Here is a 19,079-nt window from a genome sequence, read left to right as displayed (position 1 = left end):
GGGATATGCACAGCTTCCTTTCCTCTCAGCCCCTTCCCTACCTTTTGCTGACTTCCTAGAGCCCTGCAAAATATACTTAACAGATCCAAGAACTCCTTTCTTTGGTTCAGAACAAGAGGAATAACATCAAGGGTTTGAGGAGAATTGCTCTGTAAGCAGAGTCAAGGAAAAAAGAAGAGAAAACTATTTTGCAGTCTTGGTTTCCCTTTCTACTGTGTCTGCACTCCCAGGCACATGACATGTACCTGTACCTGTTCAGGGACATGTAGAGAGGTCTCCACCACTTGTACACACATACCATTATTCCATGACACATAGCGCCCCACGGCTATGGGCTACAAATATCTACGCTTAGGACAGGCCAATAAAATGCTGGTGGGAACAAGACAACTACTTGAATATGTCAGAATTCTTTTAGTGACAATGAACTGAAAACCAGTTTGAAGGACATAGGCAAAAAAGGGAAAACTTTTCCCTCATGTAACTGATAAGGCCAGGGCTTCACTATGATGGGATCCAGCTGCCCAAATGGTGGTATCTTGCATCTGTCTTTCCCCCATTTCTTAGCCTTGTATCCCTGTGTTGGTCTATTCCCAGGTAGACTCATCTATTGTGGTGGCAAGATGGCTGCCAGCAGCACCAGGCTGACATCCTACTGGCACAGCCACCCTACCACAGTTCTAGCTAGAGTCACAGGGTCACATTTCCCTGAACGAGTGGGGGGTACAGTGCCCACCCCTGCCATAGGGGTGTAGTTATCCCCATCCAAAAACCGTATGGACTGAAGGCTATGAAGGGCTGGGTCCCCAAAGACAATCAAGATGACAGACTAGGAAAAGGGGCTGGATGCAGGATGGCCACGGTCAACGGCTGCCAATGTATCGCTCTTTTTGCCACGGTCTAGATTGAGTCAAAGTTCCTCTGACCCAACTCCCCCTCTTTCTCCCTCTTATTGTCCACACAAATTAATTAGTGACAGAAGGTCACATAGTAAGGATAATTATTGTAGGACAGGTGACTAAAAGACCCCATGGCATGTCATTCTTAGAGATCCCTGATACTGGGAAGGACACAGAAGGCTTATCTGTGGCTCTGTCCCAGACCACCCACCATGCCCAGACTCACTGGGCCCCCATCCTGCCTGTGTTCACATGGTTCTCCCCTTCCCCACCTCCATCTCCCTCTAGTCTGCTGATGTGAACCCATCTTGCCTTTCACGGGTCTGAGGCTTTATCTGGCCTATCCAGCCTTTTCTGATGCTTGTCTCGCTCTCTGACCCTACATGGTATTAACTCGGATAGAACTCACTGTTTCCTGTCCTTTAAGAGCTTCACACATCTTAGTTGTTCCTCTCCCACCTTGACTTCTACATTCCTAGGGGGAAAGTACGTTTCGCCCTCAGCCCTTTCCGTTGTGCCTGATTAAGTGCTTCCAATGAATTGAGCAATAGAAAAACAGCCTCCCTAAATAGCTTAGAGAGGATGGCTACATTACTTGAGGTCCTTAATTCTAATTTCAAAATCATATCCTAACTACAGTGAACACTGATTGAGGACTGAATGTACCCTGGAGCCCCCACAGGCATCACCTCAGGTAATCCTCACAGTGACCCGATGAGGCAAATGCTGCTATTATCCCCAATTAACAGATGGGAAAACTGAGCCTCAGAGAACGAAGTGACTTGTCCTAGTAAGTCATACAGCGAGTAAGTGGCGACATGGAAGTTAGAACCCAGGCATGCCTGCCATTTCAGTTCCTTCTCCATTCATCATTCACATACTTATCAGCGGAGCTTCCTACTGCCTGATTTTAAGGAGCAAGAGGCACAGGTGATTGGTCAGCGAACACGAGGAAGCTCAGATATTTTGGGCCCCTCTTCTGCCACCTGGGCTCCCAATGCCTCTACAGGGGGCTCTTTATTAGGCTGATTAGCTTGTACACAGAGGCAAGGGGTCACTCACTCCCCCACCCCAACAAGAAGATCAGGGGCACAGGGATTTCACAAGAGGAGGTACCTGGGGGTGGGGAGAGTCTGTAGAGAGTGAAGTGCTTTTTGAGTAAATGAGGCAGAGTGATCTTTGGGGAAACAGTAGCTGGAGGGTGGGCTTTAGAATTTAAGCTTGCCGCTCTGACTGCCATTATTAGGCATGGCCCTGACTTTTTGCCTGCCCCTGACCAGGGTGACCAGGCAGGGGGCGTCTCTCAGAAGGTGGCCTGCAGGATTTGGAACGCCACCAAGTTCTGATCTCAAAGAAAGCCAAACCCTTGAGAAAATGCTCAACATTTTCTATACCTTCTGTGCCTCTACATCCAGCCCCTGGCCTCTTCGCTGATGCAGTCACCTGGGGTGCTGGGGGAGCCTGTGGCCTGAGGGTCCCTGGTTTCTGTGACACACACTAACCTATTCAGATGGGTGAGCATCTTCGCAAGAGCCGATCCCATTTATGTCACGAATCGTCACAACACCCAGTGACAGGGTCAGAGCGCTTGTGCTCTCACAGCCGCGGCACAGCGAGATGGATCACATCCCAGATCACACAGAAGCAGGCAAGGGCGTGGCCAGGAGATAGAGGCGCTCTGCCGTCCTTAGCATCCAAGCCTGCTCACTTCTCCATGAGGTTATGAGAAAAAAAGTACCTACGTAAAACCAAAAGAATTAGCCAGGCTACGAAAAATTCCTTGGGCCATTTAGAAAAACCGCTGCTAGACCCAAGAGAAACGAAAACATGTCCACACAAAAACTCATACACAAAGGGTCGTAGCAGCATTACTCATGATAGACAGACAGAGGAAGCCACCCAATGTCCTTTAACTGATGAGCAGAAAATGTGGCCTATCCACGCAATGAAATATTATTCAGCAATAAAAAGGAATGACGTTCTGACACATGCTACAACACAGATGAACCTCAAAGACATTATTTTTTTAGGGGAAATAACCTCACACTGTATGATTCCATTGATAGGAAATGTCCAGAACAGACAAATCTATAAAAACAGAAAGCAGATGAGTGGTTGATTAGGCCTGGCCAGAAGGGGAGATGAGGAATGATTGCTAATATGTATGGGGTTTCTTTTTGGGATGACAAAAATGTTCTAAAATTAGTGGTAATGGTTGTACAACTTTGTGAATATACCAAAATCACTTAATTGTATACTTTAAATGGGTGTGCCGTATGGTATATGACTTATAGCTCAATAAAGTTGTTAAAAAAAAAACATGGCTGATGAAATAATTAACCCAGTGACAGGGCTTCACTGAAAGATGTAGGCTCACCCTGTCTGCTCTGATGAGCTTGTCTTGTCTCAGTGAGGTTGGCCACAGGCCCCCAGACAATTCAAGTGGAAAGAGTAGAGACGGAAAAGATAGGACCCAGAGATTTCTCTGCAGAGTCTACACTAGGAAGATTTTTTCTTTCTGTCTTTTTTGTACAGATCATTTAAATTTTTATGGGATCAATGTCACTATTCTATTTTCATTTCTGGGTTTCCAATCATGCTTCCAAAAGCATTCCCCATTCCAGGATCATAAATCTTATTAACTAGTGACTTCCTCTGATGCTGTTCCCTAATGTTTTCCTCTAAGGTTTGTCTTCTTATATTTAAAACACTGATTCTTCAGGAATGTTAGTAACACATGGTGGATGCTGTTGTTTTTTGTTTGTTTTGCCAAATAGCTAGTCAATGATTAGATCAGGAGTTTCTAATTTGGGATTGAAATGGACTCGGTGTATCTTGTGACTCCCTGAAATTAAATGTAAAAAAAATTGTGTGTGTGTGTGTGTGTGTGTGTGTGTCTGTGTGTACACGGGGAACAGGGTTATAGAGCATGTCAGATTCTCAAGGGGTTTCGTGACAGAAAAACCACTGGATTCTCTATAGTACATAACCTGAGGTCCAGGTAAACTAGTTGTGTACATTCCAATGCACCAAAGCAGAACCTGAGCCAATAGGACAGTCGTTAAACAATTACAGGACAGGCCTGAGTGATAACACCTGGGGAAAGTTCTCTGTCACATGTCAGGTGGGAGTCACATCACCTTTCAGTCTGACATTTTACTGACACAGAGAACAAGATGTGACTCACTGGCTCCCCTTGGGCCTGTAAAGCTTTAGCTTTTTAACAATCCACTGACAAATCAATGGAGCTGACAACATGGGGCCCTCCTGTCACACGGAATTTGAGAAGACTTACAGTCCAAGAAGTATAGATAAATATAAAAGTGGAATTAAAACTGCCATTGGAAAAAAGGTGGCAGATCCTTATGTGCAGATTCACGCATGTGTATGCCACCCCCACGGTGTGCCAGGCGTTGTCTAGACTGGTGGTTTGCAAAGCACGATCCCTGGACCAGCCGCCTCAGCATCGCCTGGGAACTTGTCAGCCATGCAGATTCCCAGGCCCACCCATGGCCTAGTAAGTTAGGTACTCTGGGGTGGGGCCCAGCAATCTGTATCTCACTAAACCCTCCAGGTGATTCCGGTGCACCTTCCGCTTTGAGAACCGGTGGTCTAGGTACTGGGACGATGATGGTGAAAAGACAGATAAAATTCCTGTCTCCTCATGGAGTTGACATTTCAGTGTGTGTGGAAGGGGAGACCGAAAACAAATAAGTAAACAAATAACTGAAAGCAATCATTTTCAGAGAGCAGTGAAGAGCTATGAAGAAACAGATCTGTGTCAAGGGCAGTGACGAGGGGCTGATTTAGAACAGGCGGCCACGGAGGAGGTGGTCTAAGATGAAACCAGAATGGAGCAAGAGCGCGCCATGCAAAGACTCGAGGGGCAGAAAATAAATACGTACGCTTTAGGCAGAGGGAACAGCAAGTGCAAAGGCCCTGAGGTTTTGGGCCTGGATGAGGAACAGTATGGAGCACAGAGAGCAAGGAGTGAGTAGGGGGTGGGTCTGGAGAGGCAGGTGGTGGTAGCAAGCTCAGCTTTTGTTTTACTGCAAAGGAAAGGCACTGGTCAGTTTTGAGCAAATAGGGACATGATTTGTTTACCTATTAGCAGGATCCCTTTGGAATAAACTGTAGGGGTAAGGATAGGAGCAGGGAAGTCAGCTAAGGGGATATTACAATAATCCAGGCAAGGAATGTTGGTGCTTGGATGGACTAGACCAACGTGTGAAGATCTATTATTAAGTGAAAACCAAACAAACAACAATGCAGGATCCTGCACATAGTAAATTGTTTTTAAACATAGGTACATTCAGGTGTATAAAGACTTTTCTTTTTCCCCTGAAAGGATCCAGAATAACAGTGAATAGTGGTTATCTTTAGGGAGAGAGGGTTAGTTTCCGTACACTGTACATTTTTATCATGTGAACGAAGCATTACTTTTCTTTAAAGAGGAAATATTTTAAAATAAAAATGGAAACATTGAGATTAAGGAAAACACAGACTAGAATAGGTGATGGGTGATCAGTGTCAGAGAGAGGAAGGCCACCCCTTGTGGGTAGGGCCCTTTCCAAGCATCCTGCCCTGGTCTCCAGTATGTTGCTGGAGAGCCAGGCTGACAAACTGGGGCCAGCTCCTGTTCTTGGATTACACTGGGATCAGGGCAAAGCACCTTCCCACTTGAGAACCACTGGACCCCATTTCTGTCCTGCAGCTCTGGTGACATTTGTGGCTATGACGTCTCCTTGGGCAACTAATACAATTTCCTGGCAACGTCTGCTTCATTTCCCTTTGCCCTGTTTGTCAAATCACTCCCCTTCGTCATCTTGGCAGCTGGTTCACCACGACGCCAGCATGCCCTTCTTCTAATTGCATGATTGGGCATAAACCGAAGGAAATCCTTTGCTGGAGGGAGAGAATGGCATGCAGCATCTGATTTCTCCTGTCAGCTGATTAGGATTTATTGGGTCCCATCAAGGTCAAATGAGATTAGAAAGAAAAGGCAGTGTGTCTGGTGGGCATTTCACATAACTCTCTCACTTATGTAAACTGGATGAATGAAGGGGAGATTTTAAAGCAAATATTGAATGGCAGTCTTAAGATTCAATATAACATATAAGCTATACCCGGAGAAAAAGAAAACTTGTTTATTGGGGGCATTTTGAACCCTGCTGATTCTGTCATGCTCTGATTCCTTTTTCATGTTGATGCAGTTTAAAAGGGACAGGTTTATAGCCTGATTTTCAGAGGCACTGAGCACAGAATAAGTAAAACCGTGGCAATGCCACATTCTACCCTATTGTCCTTCGAAAGCTCTTATAAAGGAGCTTTAGAGCCACTTTCTATAATAGCCACCACCAAAGTACTCAGGAGTGAGTCAATCTCTTATACGAGGAAGGAAAAGGCTCACCTCAGGTACCCCCCACAACCTTGAGACGTGGACAACTCTGGCCAAGGCCCCACCTGTGTGGATAAAGCAACCGGACTTCTGCTAGGATTTCTGGGGGTCCTCCAAATCTGTCCTTTTCTTCCTTTCTCAGACCCACCCGCTGCAGCGCTCGAGGGCTTGCCTACATTTTAATCACTGCAGAAACAGCATTAAAAGGGGTCTAAGAACTTTGAGGGAAGATGTGGTTTCCGTTACATACTCTGTATAGGATCTAACATACTGTGGACGGTTCCTACATGGCTTCGAGAGCTATTATTTCCACAGACTATTTCCTGGCCCAGTGCAGGAGCTATTCTGAGGCCAGACTTCAACTAAGTAACCTCCAAGTCCCTTCCCCCACTAAATAATAGTGAGGCCTAAAAGCACTAACATTTTCATATTTCATGACTCAAAACATCGGAATGTGTATCATTTAAAAAGATACCTCGAGATACTCGACATGGGGAATGAAAAAAATAGGGAACCTGAGGGATGTTAAAGTGAAAAATTTTTAAACTTTTAACACGGAGGTGGAACCCCCATTTAAATTATATTACAGTAAATACTTTAAGGCACCGAGCAGTGATGATGGCTTAGTATTTGGACAGCAACATTTCCAAACACCCACTATGTTGTAAAGAAATCCGTTTTATATCAGCAGCTAGGGGTTATAATTTGCCTAAGAGCGATGTGGTCTGTTTGTTTTTTAAATGGCATTTCACAACTGGATGTCATGGAGAAACAAGACTAAAATAATGACTTACACCTATATTACCAGTTTCCAAGGTGCTTTCACACACGTTAGCACATTTGACCGTCACAATAATCCTGTCAGCTTACAGAAAAGCTGTGGTTAGAAGTGTCTCATTAATCTCCGCGAGGAGGGAGGAAATCGGGAGCCCCGAGGACCTGAGTTGTCCAGGGATGGTCAGCATCAAAGCGGGGGCAGGTTCCGGGGTGTCAGAGGTGCTCCTGGGTGAGACTCTGAGCCTCCTCTCTGTCCTTGGATCTTTAGGGTGTTTCCTCCCTTTAAAATCTATCATTCTGTGTGGTTAAAAAAGAGTTTGCATGCACACTGGATACAGCATAATAATTCTCTGGTATCGAGATGATTGTCCAAAATATGTTTGACCTTTCTATGATTCAGGAGGCGCTTTGGAGTTATGCAGATACTCAGGAAGATTATTATGTTTTTAAAGCCAATTATCGGTACCTGGCTATGTGCAAGTGGCAGTTCACGGAGGTTCCAGTTAATAACGTTTAGAGAAACGAACTTTTTCTGTACCTTCTGGTCTCTTTGAGGAGAGCTGCTGCTCATCCATTGTGGGAGTTATGTGATGGCTGTGCCTCTAGTTCTCTGTTATAGGAGACGAGCGTCTCCCAGGCTCATCCCTGGAGAAGACGCATGACAGGCTCCCTGAGTGCTCCGTGGTGAGTGTGGAGAACAGGCTGCCACCTCCAGCTTCCCGGAGGAAGGAGGGACCAGAGAGCATATTTCTAGTTTTGACAGGTCAATCTGTACCTCTCTATCTGAATCAGCAGGTGGACAGGCTTGCACGCGTGTTCACACACACGCACACACACACACACACTCACATCCCTCCCAGGCTCAAATGCCTGCATAACAGATGAGGAAGGGACTCCATCTAAACTATTAATCATGTTTCCATTTGGTCTCTTCAAAGATACCTCCTGATCCACATCCTGTCAGTCCAGCTTCAGTCCCCACCTTCTAGCCCGAGTTATTTGCACAGGCAGCTTCCTTCCTTCCTTCCTTCCTTCCTTCCTTCCTTCCTTCCTTCCTTCCTTCCTTCCTTCCCTCCTTCCCTCCTTCCCTCCTTCCCTCCTTCCCTCCTTCCCTGTCCTGGCCAGTGGCATAAAGATGCTGTCCTCTGAAGAAATTCCCACCTCTGAAGCTGGACTCACCCAAGGACCCACCTAGTGCTGCAGCGACAGGCTTGACCACTGGTGAGGATGACAGAAGTATTTTCCCTACAGCCCCCCGCCCCCCCGCCCCGCCCCCAGCCCTAATCTGACAGCCATTGCCTTGAGTGGCTTTGCAAAACGCCCTCTGCACGGCTTGGCTCTGGGAATGGCACACACACACACACACACACACACACACACACCCCTACACCCTGTGCAGAGATGCCAGAGGACAGAACAGAAAAGGTCTCCCTTTCAGCCGGCAGCCTTCTGAATCCAGAGAAGTGTCTCTGAGCCACGACCTGCTGTTTCCCTGGTGACCAAGGCCTCAACATAAACAGGATTCTGCTCAGACGGGCCAGTAGTCCATTCGGTTCAGCCATTTGCCCCAAGACAAACCTTGCTAAAATAACACCCAGCAGAGCTGCTGCCACTGTCTGCTGTCTCTGCCTGCCTTCTCTGCTGGCCAACAGCTACTCGTTCGTGAGCCTACTGATAGCTGTCCCGAGTGGGGAGCACTTAGAGCTCTGTACGTCTCGGTGGGTGGGGTAGGTGGAGGTGGTTGTTTAAAGGCAGGTCCCTCTGCTCATAAACAAGGCCAGAGAGAGACCTAGAGACTGACACCGTCAGCCCCCCAGCCTGCTTCCCTGCCTCCCACATAGCCCTGCGGGACTGGTAGCCGGCTCTGTGGCATGGTGGCTGGAGGCGGACCAGCAACCTGATGTGCGTGCCACAGCCCGTCCCCTCTCCCCACACAGCGCTGCAGTCACGGAGAGAGAGCCAGCTTGAGGCTGCCAGGGAGGCAGCTGCAGCGCCGTGACAGTGTCAGACACAGAGCAGAGGACAGACAGCAAGTGGACTTCCTTTCCTCTCGGAGGGAGAGGCACAGCCTTCAGCCTACAAGCTCTTCAGGTAAGAATCAGGTTTCTGTTCTGGGGAACAAGAGCAGGTTCTATCTAGATCTGAGGGCGTGTGTGTGTGTGTGTGTGTGTGTGTGTGTGTGTGGTTCCTCGCTTGCAAGTATGAGGCTCCATGGAAAGGGAAGGAAAGAGGGAAAGGTTAAGGTACCAAGACGTTTTAAGCAGATACCACTGGAATGAGCATTCCTGCAAGTGAACACTCTGAAGCTCACCTCTGGCTGTGTTTACACCACGATGCAGCCGGCTCTGGGCGTAGGGCAGTAAAAACAGCATTTGGAGGTTAGAGACCCTGCAGCCTGTGGCCCCAATATCGTCATCCCCTACTGCCAGGCCGATGAGGAGCCGGTGAGGTCTGGAGGGGGCGGAATGCTCCCATTTACTTAACGTGCTGGATGCAGCCCTTGCAGTTGGCAGAAGCTAAAAGCTGTGGCCTCAGTGAGTCTGGCTGGCGTTATCCTGCTGTGTCACACTCACCCTTTTGGGGAGCCTGGAAATTCAGCTGCCTCGGAAAGCCTGTCCACTGGGTGGGTGCCTTAGATTTTGTCAACCTTTTGATATAAAAGTTAGGCTGAAATACGGAATTATCTGTGTGAGTTTTGACAGGGTGGTATTCTGATGGCCCCACTGGTCACCTGGATTACTTCTTACCTGACCTTCTGACCATCTGTGAAAATCACATCCTCATTTCAGTGCCCCTCCAGATAGGCACTGGTAGAGACAGAGCAGGAATGGCTAGCCCCCGGGCACATTCTCGGGCACTTATGCCAAGCCACACCCACGTCAATACTACATGGCAAAAGTATGCAAGGCTTCCAGACAGGGGTATGTGAAAAATTCAGACGTCCGGGTCCTGGGGTGAAAATTTCGGACATTTAATCAAGTACCCATTTTTCAGTGAGCCGAGAGGGCAGGCACCCACCTTATCTCGCCTCTCAGGTCCAAGAGCTCCGTGTGCCTCAGCAGAATTCAAACACTGTGCTTTCTCTAGCTCTTTAAACCCACCCCATCTCTCTGCCTCCCTTTCTGCTTCGGTGACCGGCACTTTCCCTTTCATTTGCTACAGGGACTTGACTGTTTATGATTTAGCCCCGCAAACACCAGGGGGAGGATGGGAGGATGCAAGCATCCCAGTAGAGGGAGGGAGGCTGTGTGGGGATGAGCCAGCCCGCAGGTGAAAAGGTTTGAAAAGAAATGGGCCTGCCTTTGCAGAATGGGGTTCCTCGAAGGGCTGGCCAGCTGTTTACTGGGGCCATTTGTGTGAATGAGTGTGGATTTTGGTGGAGACTGTGATTCACAGTCACAAATTCCCTTTTCCTTTGTTTGCTTTGTGTGGGTCATTGAGGGCTTCCGAGGAAAGTCCCCTTCTGAGATTGTATATCTGAAGGCGAGATCACCAGATCTGCTGCTATGGGCTGCTGGCAGATGCAGGCAGACTTTTTCCTCTTGACCCTGCCTGCCTTCGTAGGAATAAATAGATTTGCGAAGGAAGTACTTAATCCAAAGCAAAGCTAATACACAACAACATAAGGGGAGAAAACACTGAGTTTCTGGTAAACGCCCTCCCAATTCTGGTTTGCACGTCCACATACGTGGCTTGCCTGGTTCCACAAAGGACTTAAGGAAGCAGTATTCAGTTAATTACATGGTTTCACTTTACAGGAGTGCTTTACAGTAGCATAATGATCATATTTTCAGTGGCAATGATGGACGGACATACGAAAGCTCTGTCTACACCTAGTGAAGGCACATCTTATCCCAGGTCAGAGCGTGTGCTCGCACACGCTGCGGACAGGCCTTCTGTGGACCCTGAATACCCTCCTGGGGATCATGGAGCTGCCAGTCCTGCTGTATGTCCTTCCAGGAGAGAGAGATCCTGCAGAGTGGAAGGCACACCCTCTCTACCTCAGCCAATAGGCGATGCTTGGTTAATGCAATGGCCTTGATTTAAGATGCTGGAAAAATAACCTATAGTCATTTGTGCCACAGATACGCCCTGTTTTAGGTCTATCTAACACCTATATATGACACAGAAATTGTACATGAATGAGTATCTTTCCTTAAGAAAGAATTTGCTCATCAACAAATGCTCATCGAGTACTAACGAACAAGGTGTCCCATCTCAAGATGTGACTGGATCCAGACCACTCAACCACAGAGAACGAAGGAGACCTACCTGGGAGGGTACATAACAGAATGAGCTGGGCTGGCAGGATGTCCAGCTCAACTGGGAGGTACAGGCACCCACGGATAGGACAGCGCAAGGACCTGGACGAACTAGTGGCCCACAGGGAGACAAGAGGGTGGGGCAGAATAGTAATTATTTTGATTTCTGAATATCACTACTTAAGAGAGGCAGCATAACATAGCGGCTAAGTGCATAGATTCTGCAGCCAGACTCCCTGGGGTTCAAATTCAGACTCTGCCACTTAGTCCTGTGACCTTGTGCCCTAATTTCCTCATCTGTAAAATGGGGTAGTAAAGTACATCTTGTTATTGAATGGATCAAGTGAGTAATGCTCTTGCTTTGCATGGAGTGTCGCTTGTGCCTCTGAACATTCAAAAATAGAAGAGATTCTGTGTTGGTCGCCAGTGTTTCCTGAGCTTGTCTTGTGCATTTCTTGTGCCAGGCACTGTGCTTGGCTTTATGTGTATGACCTGGCCAGATCCTGATAACAACCCTGGGAAGGAGAGGGTGTTATAGCTGCAGGAATTGAGGTTTGGTGGGCTGGACCATTTGCCTAAGGTCACACAGATACCAAGTGGCAGAGCCAAACGTCACGCTGAGGCTGCGCTCCTAAACGGTATGCTGTCTATGTTTTGGGGGAATCACTGGAGGTGTCCTGAGAGGCAGGTGGAGTTTGGTGACAGGAATTCAACAACAGGTGACAGCTGAAGATCTAGAAAACAGGCCAGGAATTAGAAGCTCTGCCAAGAGATGCAGGACCCCAGCTTGGCCCACAGGCAGAATCTCCACCGTGAGGACCTGTAGCCGTTGGGACTGGGGTCTTCAGAAACATGACAGGAACGCAGGCATGGTGGACGAGTGGGCCTTAGGTTTTCCTGAACCAGGCAGTGGACCAGGCAGAAGAGAGGAAATGGTGCCTAACTACAGAGACAGACGCACAGCAAGTGTGCTGGGCCATGGCTCCTTACATCCCTCAGGCCTAAGGTCAGAGGTCCTGTTGGGCTAAGCCCAAGGTCAAGACTGGGTGGCTTCAGTTGTGGAGAGAGAAGGAATGGACAATGCAGACTTAACGTAGTGTCTATGTGCAGTGACGTTTACAATGATACAAAAGACTTGATTTGGCAAAAGTGATCCCTCTAAATAGAACATTTAAAATGTGACTTACAGAGTTTTGTTTTACGCATAATTGCTCAAGACCACCTCTCGGACCTCATCCGAGGAAGACTGGCCATGGGAACAGGTGTGATGGGAGCCCACCTCGCACCAGGGCTGTGTAGATGGAGGGGATATGAATGGACAAGACTCACCTCTGCCCCTCCAGGCCCTGTGGTCTGGTCCAGGGGGTTTCAAACTTTAATGTGCGTAAGTTTCACAGGGGAGCTTGTTTTTAAAAAAAAAAAAATCAGATTTCTGGGTCCTACCCTTAAAAGTTCTGATTTAGCCGCATTCCTGAGGGACCCAGGACTCTGTATTTCCTGGATGGGGCCCAGGGGATTTCGATGCCTTTGGTTCCCAGGTCACCATTGTAGGTGCCCAGCTCTGACTGTTGCTCTGGTTCCCTTGCCTTCATTACTTTGAATGAGAACACAATCGTGTGACCTGACTCAACAGCAATTTGCCTCCTCTTTGTCATCAGCTTCTTCCTGAATTACCATTGTCCTTGGTCTAGACCTCTACTTATAATCACAGAAGAGTGACAGCACACCTTCTGCACACTGGGTTACTATGTGCCTGGTACAGCACTAAACCCTTCACATATGCTATTCTCTCATTCCATCTTCACAACCATCCCATGAGTTAGGTTCTATTATTATCTACTTTTTACAGGTGAGGGAAGGACCCACTGCTACTAGTAAGTGGCTGACTGGGGATATGAACTCAGGACAGCAGCTTACCAGAGCACAGACACAACCTTTAGGCTAGTCTGTGACAGTACTTTTAGTTCTTTGTCAGTTCAACCCTCCTTTCTCACTCTTGGTGTCTTTCTCCAGTTCACATTCCTAATAGGTCCACATCTATTCCCAGATTCCCATACAACTTCTTCGGAAGATGATGTGTCCATGAGCTTCCCTAGTTTTGTCTCACTCAAGAAGTCAAAAAAGTCTGGGGAAATGGGTAGGTGGCAGGTTGGTGTTATGGGTTGGATTGTGTCCTCCCTGAAATTCCTATGATGGAGTCCTAAGCCCCAGTGTTTCAGAATTTGGGACCTTATTTGGAGACGGGGTCTTTGCCGAGGTAACCAAGTTTAAATGAGGTCATTAGGGTGGAATGGCTTAATCCAGGATGACTGATGTCCTTCTAAAAGGGGGACATTGGGACACAGATAGCAGGAAGATGACATGAAGAGACACAGGGAGAAGATGTATCTGCAAGTCAAGGAGAGAGGTCTGGAACAGACCCTTCCCTGCATCCCTCCGAAGGAACCAACCCGGCCGATACCCTGATTGGAGTCTGGCCTCCAGAACTGCGAGAGAATACATTTCTGTTGCTTAAGCCGCCCAGTCTGTGGTACCTGTTATGGCAGCCCGAGCAACTAACGTAGTGGGGAGCAGATTCTTTGGGCCCTGACTTAGAGATGGTCAAGTGGAAAGTCATCACATTATACCAAGTTGTGGCAGCTTTTCCTTGAACACTGAGTGCTTTTCTGTTGGTTTGAACAGTCTTCTTGGGAGCCATAGCTAGGCCTAAGGTCCAGGAAGGAAGGAAGAATGAATGGAAAGGATGAAGAGAGAGGAGGGAAAGGAAAGGAAAGGAAAGGAAAGGAAAAAGAAGGTGAGAGGAGAAAGAGGAGAGAGGGTGGGGGCTAGGAGAGGGCACACTTGAGGGCCACTAATGACACTTCAGGCTCATGAAGCTCATTTGTGGGGCACCTCCTGTGTGCCAGGGAGCGTGCTAAACACTGGGCTGCGACACAACCAGGAACTGTTGGACCCGAGCTTCATGAAAGTTAGAGGCTAGATGGGGATACTGACACCAGTCACGCAGTGACTCTCCTGAGTGGTTCCATGAAAGCACATGCAGAGACAGTACTGGGCCCAGTCAGGGGGTCTGGGAAAGCTTAGGCGAGGAAGGGATACTTGGCTTGACATCTGAAGGACCAGCAGGTATCAACGGGGTGAGGCCAGAGTGTTTCAGGTAGAGGCAAGAGCATGTGCAAAGGTCACGTGGTGTGAGGAAGTGTGGCATCACCAAGGAGCCAAGGGAAGCCCAGTGTGGCTGGAGTGCAGGGCAGTGGGGCGGGCACGTCAGAGCCTAAGGGGCAGGCAGGGCCAGACCACAGCGACCACACTGAGGGTTTAGGTTTTCGCTGAGAGACATGAGAAGCCAGAGAAGGAAGCCATCCTAGACAGGGCAAGCTCTCATTTCAACAAAGGAAATGTGGGGACAGAGATGCTAATGGCAGCAGCCAGCAATGGGTCAGCCCTGAACCTGGGGTGGGCGGCTTTGTTTTTAGGGAGTGAAGTTCTAGGTCACTTTCCAAATAGTGTTCTAGCCATGGTCCCCCTCAACCGAGCATGCCCTGGGTGTTTGTCATGGACCCACTGGGAAGAGTGTAAATAGGGCCAGTTCGCTTCAGCAGGGTTCATGAGGAAGCTTGGCGCCAGGCCAGGCTCAGACGGGGGTTGACCAGGTGGCCCCTTCATTTGGCATCATTTGAAGGATACAGAGCGGCCTCGTAAACCGAACCACCACCCACCCCCCGTCCCCTTTGAAAGGGCGCAGAGAGTGCTAGAAGGAGGAGCACAGAGGACCTGAAGCCAAATGTTGCCTTCTTCATGATGATACACAAAATGCACAAGACGGGCCTTAGGGTGCGGAGGGTGGGTCCAGTTTGGTGTTCGCAGCCCTCCTGGTGCCCCCGCTATCAGACGCACACACCATCTCCACCATTGGGAGACTTCCCATCCATGCCAACTGTTGGCACGATCCAGGTGTGAGTCCCAATGTAAAATTGAACACCTTTGCCATATGCCCTGCCCGCCACAGAAAGAATTCCCTTCCTTTTTCTTGGAGCAGAGGGACTGGATTTGGCTAAGCAAGGATGAGTTCTTGGGGCAAGTGCAGCACACGCTAGAGAAGAGAGGTGACTTTCAGGAAGGTGAGAAAGCAGCCTGGAGGCCTCTTGGGGAGCAAGATCCCCCGACTCCCATCCCTCTCTCACCTCCCCCACCCCCTCTAGCCCCACTGGCCTCTTTCCTGTTCCTCCGCTGCTCCATGTCCTTTCCTGCCTTTTGGACTTTGCAATTCCTGTTCCTTCTGCCTAGAATGCTTTCCCCCCTGCTCGTTTCATCCTTCAGGCCTCGCCTCTCTTGTCATCTCCTCAGTGAGGCTTTTCTTTCTGGTTACTTCCTATCTTACCTCTGTTTCCTGCATGGCTTTCTTCCCAGTCTGTAGTTGTCTTGTCAATTTTTTTAGAAACTTGCCCACTCTCTCCACTAGCACATGAGCCCCATAAGGGCAAGACCTCGTGTGTCTTCTTCCCTGCTGTCCCCTCAGTGCCTAAGGCAGAGCCTAGTCACACAGTCGGTGCTCAATAAATATTGGTCCAGTGAATGAATAAGTGAATCATTCCATCTTGGGAGTGGAAAAGCCAAGACCAAGGAGAGCAATGGAAACTCCCACCCTCTATTGCCCCTCACAGTTGTGGAAAGAGGCGTGAGACGTACGAAAGCAACGCTGTCAAGTTTGCATCGAGGGCCTCTGACCCAGACTGGGGGTGGAAGGGTTGGGGACCAGGCTCCTCACCGTCCCCAGGACCCCACACTGCGTGTCAGCTGCTCTGGCTTGCTCTGCTTAGTCACATCTCTTCACAGAACCCACTTTGGGAGCCTGGAAAACTCCAGCCTCGTTGTATGATTCATGCTGAGAGACAAATAACTTGTTCCCCCAGAGGCCTCCTGGCTGCTTTCTCACCTTCCTGAAAGTCACCTCTGCGTGGCTGATGGGCATCAAAGGCAAACCAGTGATGTCAGGCACCCAGAAGGGAGACCCTGACCCCGCGTGTCCTGGCTGTCTCGCCCGTGGAGACAGACGGAGCCGCTCACCTCCGCCTCTGCCCTCAGTCTGACAGGAATGGCACTGATTAATCAATACGTGCAAAGTGCTGCACCAGTACCTCTGGGGACATAAAAGGGCTTCTAGAAAACGAGGCTCTTCTTGTCCTTCTTCAGAATCTTCATCAGAATTTAAGTGGCACCCGGGTAAAGGTGAGAATGAATGCTCCAGAGTCATTCCCTGGAGTCTACAAAGCAAGTTGGCAGCCCTGAGGAGACCGTTTCTCTGGTTCAGAGTCACAGGCCGTGCCAGCCCCCACCTCTTAGTCTTTAGTGACAGGGTGGTGTGTTCATTATAGGAGCAAAGTGTTCCTCCTTGAAGCCTCCATGATTTTCATGTTTGAGGTGACAATGGGATGTTTGAAGTGAGAATGGAGATGCGGGTTGGCTTCAGAATCGTTTCTCCCCAAGGATAAAATCTCCACGCAGGTGGCCATACGAAACTTGTTCCCATGTCCCTCGGTCGGTTCTGGATGCGTTCGCCTAGAGCTCAGGAAGCAGAACCCTAAGTTCCTTAGAAAGAAAGCTGACATGGGAGACCAAGAATCCTTCTGACATTTCCCGTTCTGACCCATCTCTCTCACTAGCCTCTCATGATTTCAAAGTGACAGTCTGTGTAAGGGAGGACAGTATAATGACAAGCGCATGCATGGACTCTGGGGTAGGAGCTTGCGGCTGAATTCTGGCTCTGACATTCAATAGCTGTACAGCCCTGGCCACGTCACATCACCTCTCCATTTCTGTAAAGCAGAGGTAATATGCTCCCTGGATTCTAGGGCTGTTGGCAGCAATGTGTGAGTTTATACTGGTGAAGTCTAGAGTGCAAGTGTTACAGTATCGCTGTTAGATGTTGCTATCCCATCGGGATGGTTTAAGGATTTAGTGAGATAATACACCCAAAATGCTTTAATCCTCAATGCACAGCACATAGTATGTGCTCAATAAAATATGAATTATAGTTGCTCATGACAAGCTTTGCAGTCTGGCTAGGGTTTTTCGGAAGCCTCCAGGAGAGTGGGCTTGAACGTAAAAAGAAATAGTACTGTGACACGAAGGCCACCAGCTGCCCTGCAGTGCTCCTGTTTGTCTCTTTTGTTCCAAGAGATAATGATCGGCCTGTGCTTTTCCAGCACTTAAAACACCCTCAGGTCAGGAACCTAGAACTAGCCAAGAAAGAAAAAGTCCCCTTAAAGACTTTAAGCGTGGAGCAGGCACCGGCTCCTGGCAGGCGTTCCCAACAGATGATTGAAGAAGAGTGGATTTCCGCAGGCCACTTTTGCTCAATTCACAGAAAGCCTTTGGGATTCCCACCCAGGCCAGGTGTGCAGGTCCTCAGGGCAAGGACTCCTCAAAAATTCTGCCCCATGGCCCCCCAGCCCTGGGCTTTGAGTTTAAATCATTTGAAAATTGACTGGGCATGAAAGGAATGGCCTGGTGTAAGGTGTACATTGCACTGCCATTGTGCATTTAGGCCTCCTGGTGCCCCGCCCCTCTCTCCCGAGTGACCTTGGGTAAGAAACAGGACCTCTGATGCTTCGCTTTCCTTCCCTACAAGAGCTGCTCTCTAGAAGGTGGTTGTGGAGGTTCATTAAGGGTAGTGTGGAAAGCTCTAGCTGTCTCTCTCGAGATACTTGCTAATTTCCTTCCCTTCTTCATGGCCTCCTGACCATCACAGAGCTGTGGATATGGGAAAAACCCCGTGGTGACCCATGTTTTAGGGCTTGTGAATATGCTCTTGCATCAGGTACCATGAGCACATCTTTTGGCTTCTGGAGCAGCACAGAAAGCTGCGTGGGAAGGGGTCCAGGTCACATGCTGGAGGAGGGGATGCTGGCAGCCCCCACACTAAGCTCTGCCCCTCACTGCACCCCGGGGGTCAGGCCCAGAATATGGATTGTCAGCCTGCTGCTCCCCCGGGTCATCAGCCCTTTCATTAAAGCCTGTAGATTGATGGTCACCCATCAAGGAGGTGGACCCCTTCCTGGCCCACTCTGACCCTCCCAGATGCCGCTCCACCCCCCACCGAGGCCGGAGGGTTTCACACACAGCTGGTTCTGGGTGGATCCAAATGCAGGCAGTGCAAGTGGTGGTGGAGGGGAGCGTTTCCAAGGCAATGTCCAAGTTGTTTCTAGTGACCCATTGACCTGACCCTCCCCGCCTTGCACTGCCCCAGAACCAAGCCACGCCATTGGAGGGCAGCTGCACCTTGGGATGTCTGGCTGAGGCCCTACTGTGGTGGGAGGTTTGGATCTCACGCTGGGATGGGCCCTGGGGAAGGTCAGGGGGAGGCTGAGCCAAAGCAGGCTTCATCGCCCCTGTGTTACCTCCTGGCCTTCCCCTCTGCTGACAAGGCCGTCAGAGGTGGGTGTGGAGGCCCCTCTATTAGGAATTGTAAAGAATACTTCTTTTTTTAAAAAAAAACTCTAAACACATCTTGCTGTAAGATGGAAGCATATCCTGGTTGGTTACTTTAAAGTCTTCTACACTGCAGGTCAAGAGAAGACACTCCGGTGACTAATTAGGAGCCTGACATTCGTCAGACCATTGCAGCCCGAAAGTCAGTGTTTTCCCAGAGTCAGGTCCCTTTCCCTTCCTCTCCAGTCCCACATCCTGCTGGGCCTGTGTTGGCCGCTCGTGTTTCTCATTATCTCTCGCCCCATCCTCTGT

General features: G+C 49.0%; 2 protein-coding genes across 12 annotated transcripts in view; one reads left to right on the top strand and one right to left on the bottom strand.

Annotated features, from left to right (window-relative positions):
* ARHGAP26 (Rho GTPase activating protein 26) overlaps positions 1-19,079 on the bottom strand; it is a 703,968-nt gene that overhangs the window by 444,803 nt on the left and 240,086 nt on the right. The gene's annotated exons all lie outside the window — the stretch shown is intronic.
* FGF1 (fibroblast growth factor 1) overlaps positions 1-19,079 on the top strand; it is a 93,078-nt gene that overhangs the window by 873 nt on the left and 73,126 nt on the right. For 6 of the 11 annotated variants that reach the window (XM_019739069.2, XM_019739060.2, XM_019739063.2 and 3 more), the window contains one exon: positions 9,012-9,165. The exons of 3 other annotated variants lie outside the window; for them this stretch is intronic. The gene's annotated coding sequence lies outside the window, so the exon portion shown is untranslated. Of the gene's footprint in view, positions 1-8,017; positions 8,296-8,514; positions 8,783-9,011; positions 9,166-19,079 lie in introns of those variants that run through there. 2 more of the 11 variants (XM_074313712.1, XM_074313714.1) reach the window with 2 other exon arrangements.

The sequence above is a fragment of the Rhinolophus sinicus genome, linkage group LG10 (genome assembly GCF_036562045.2).
Source record: "Rhinolophus sinicus isolate RSC01 linkage group LG10, ASM3656204v1, whole genome shotgun sequence".
Classification (NCBI taxonomy): Eukaryota; Metazoa; Chordata; class Mammalia; order Chiroptera; family Rhinolophidae; genus Rhinolophus; species Rhinolophus sinicus.
This window is presented reverse-complemented; position numbering and strand designations above follow the sequence as displayed.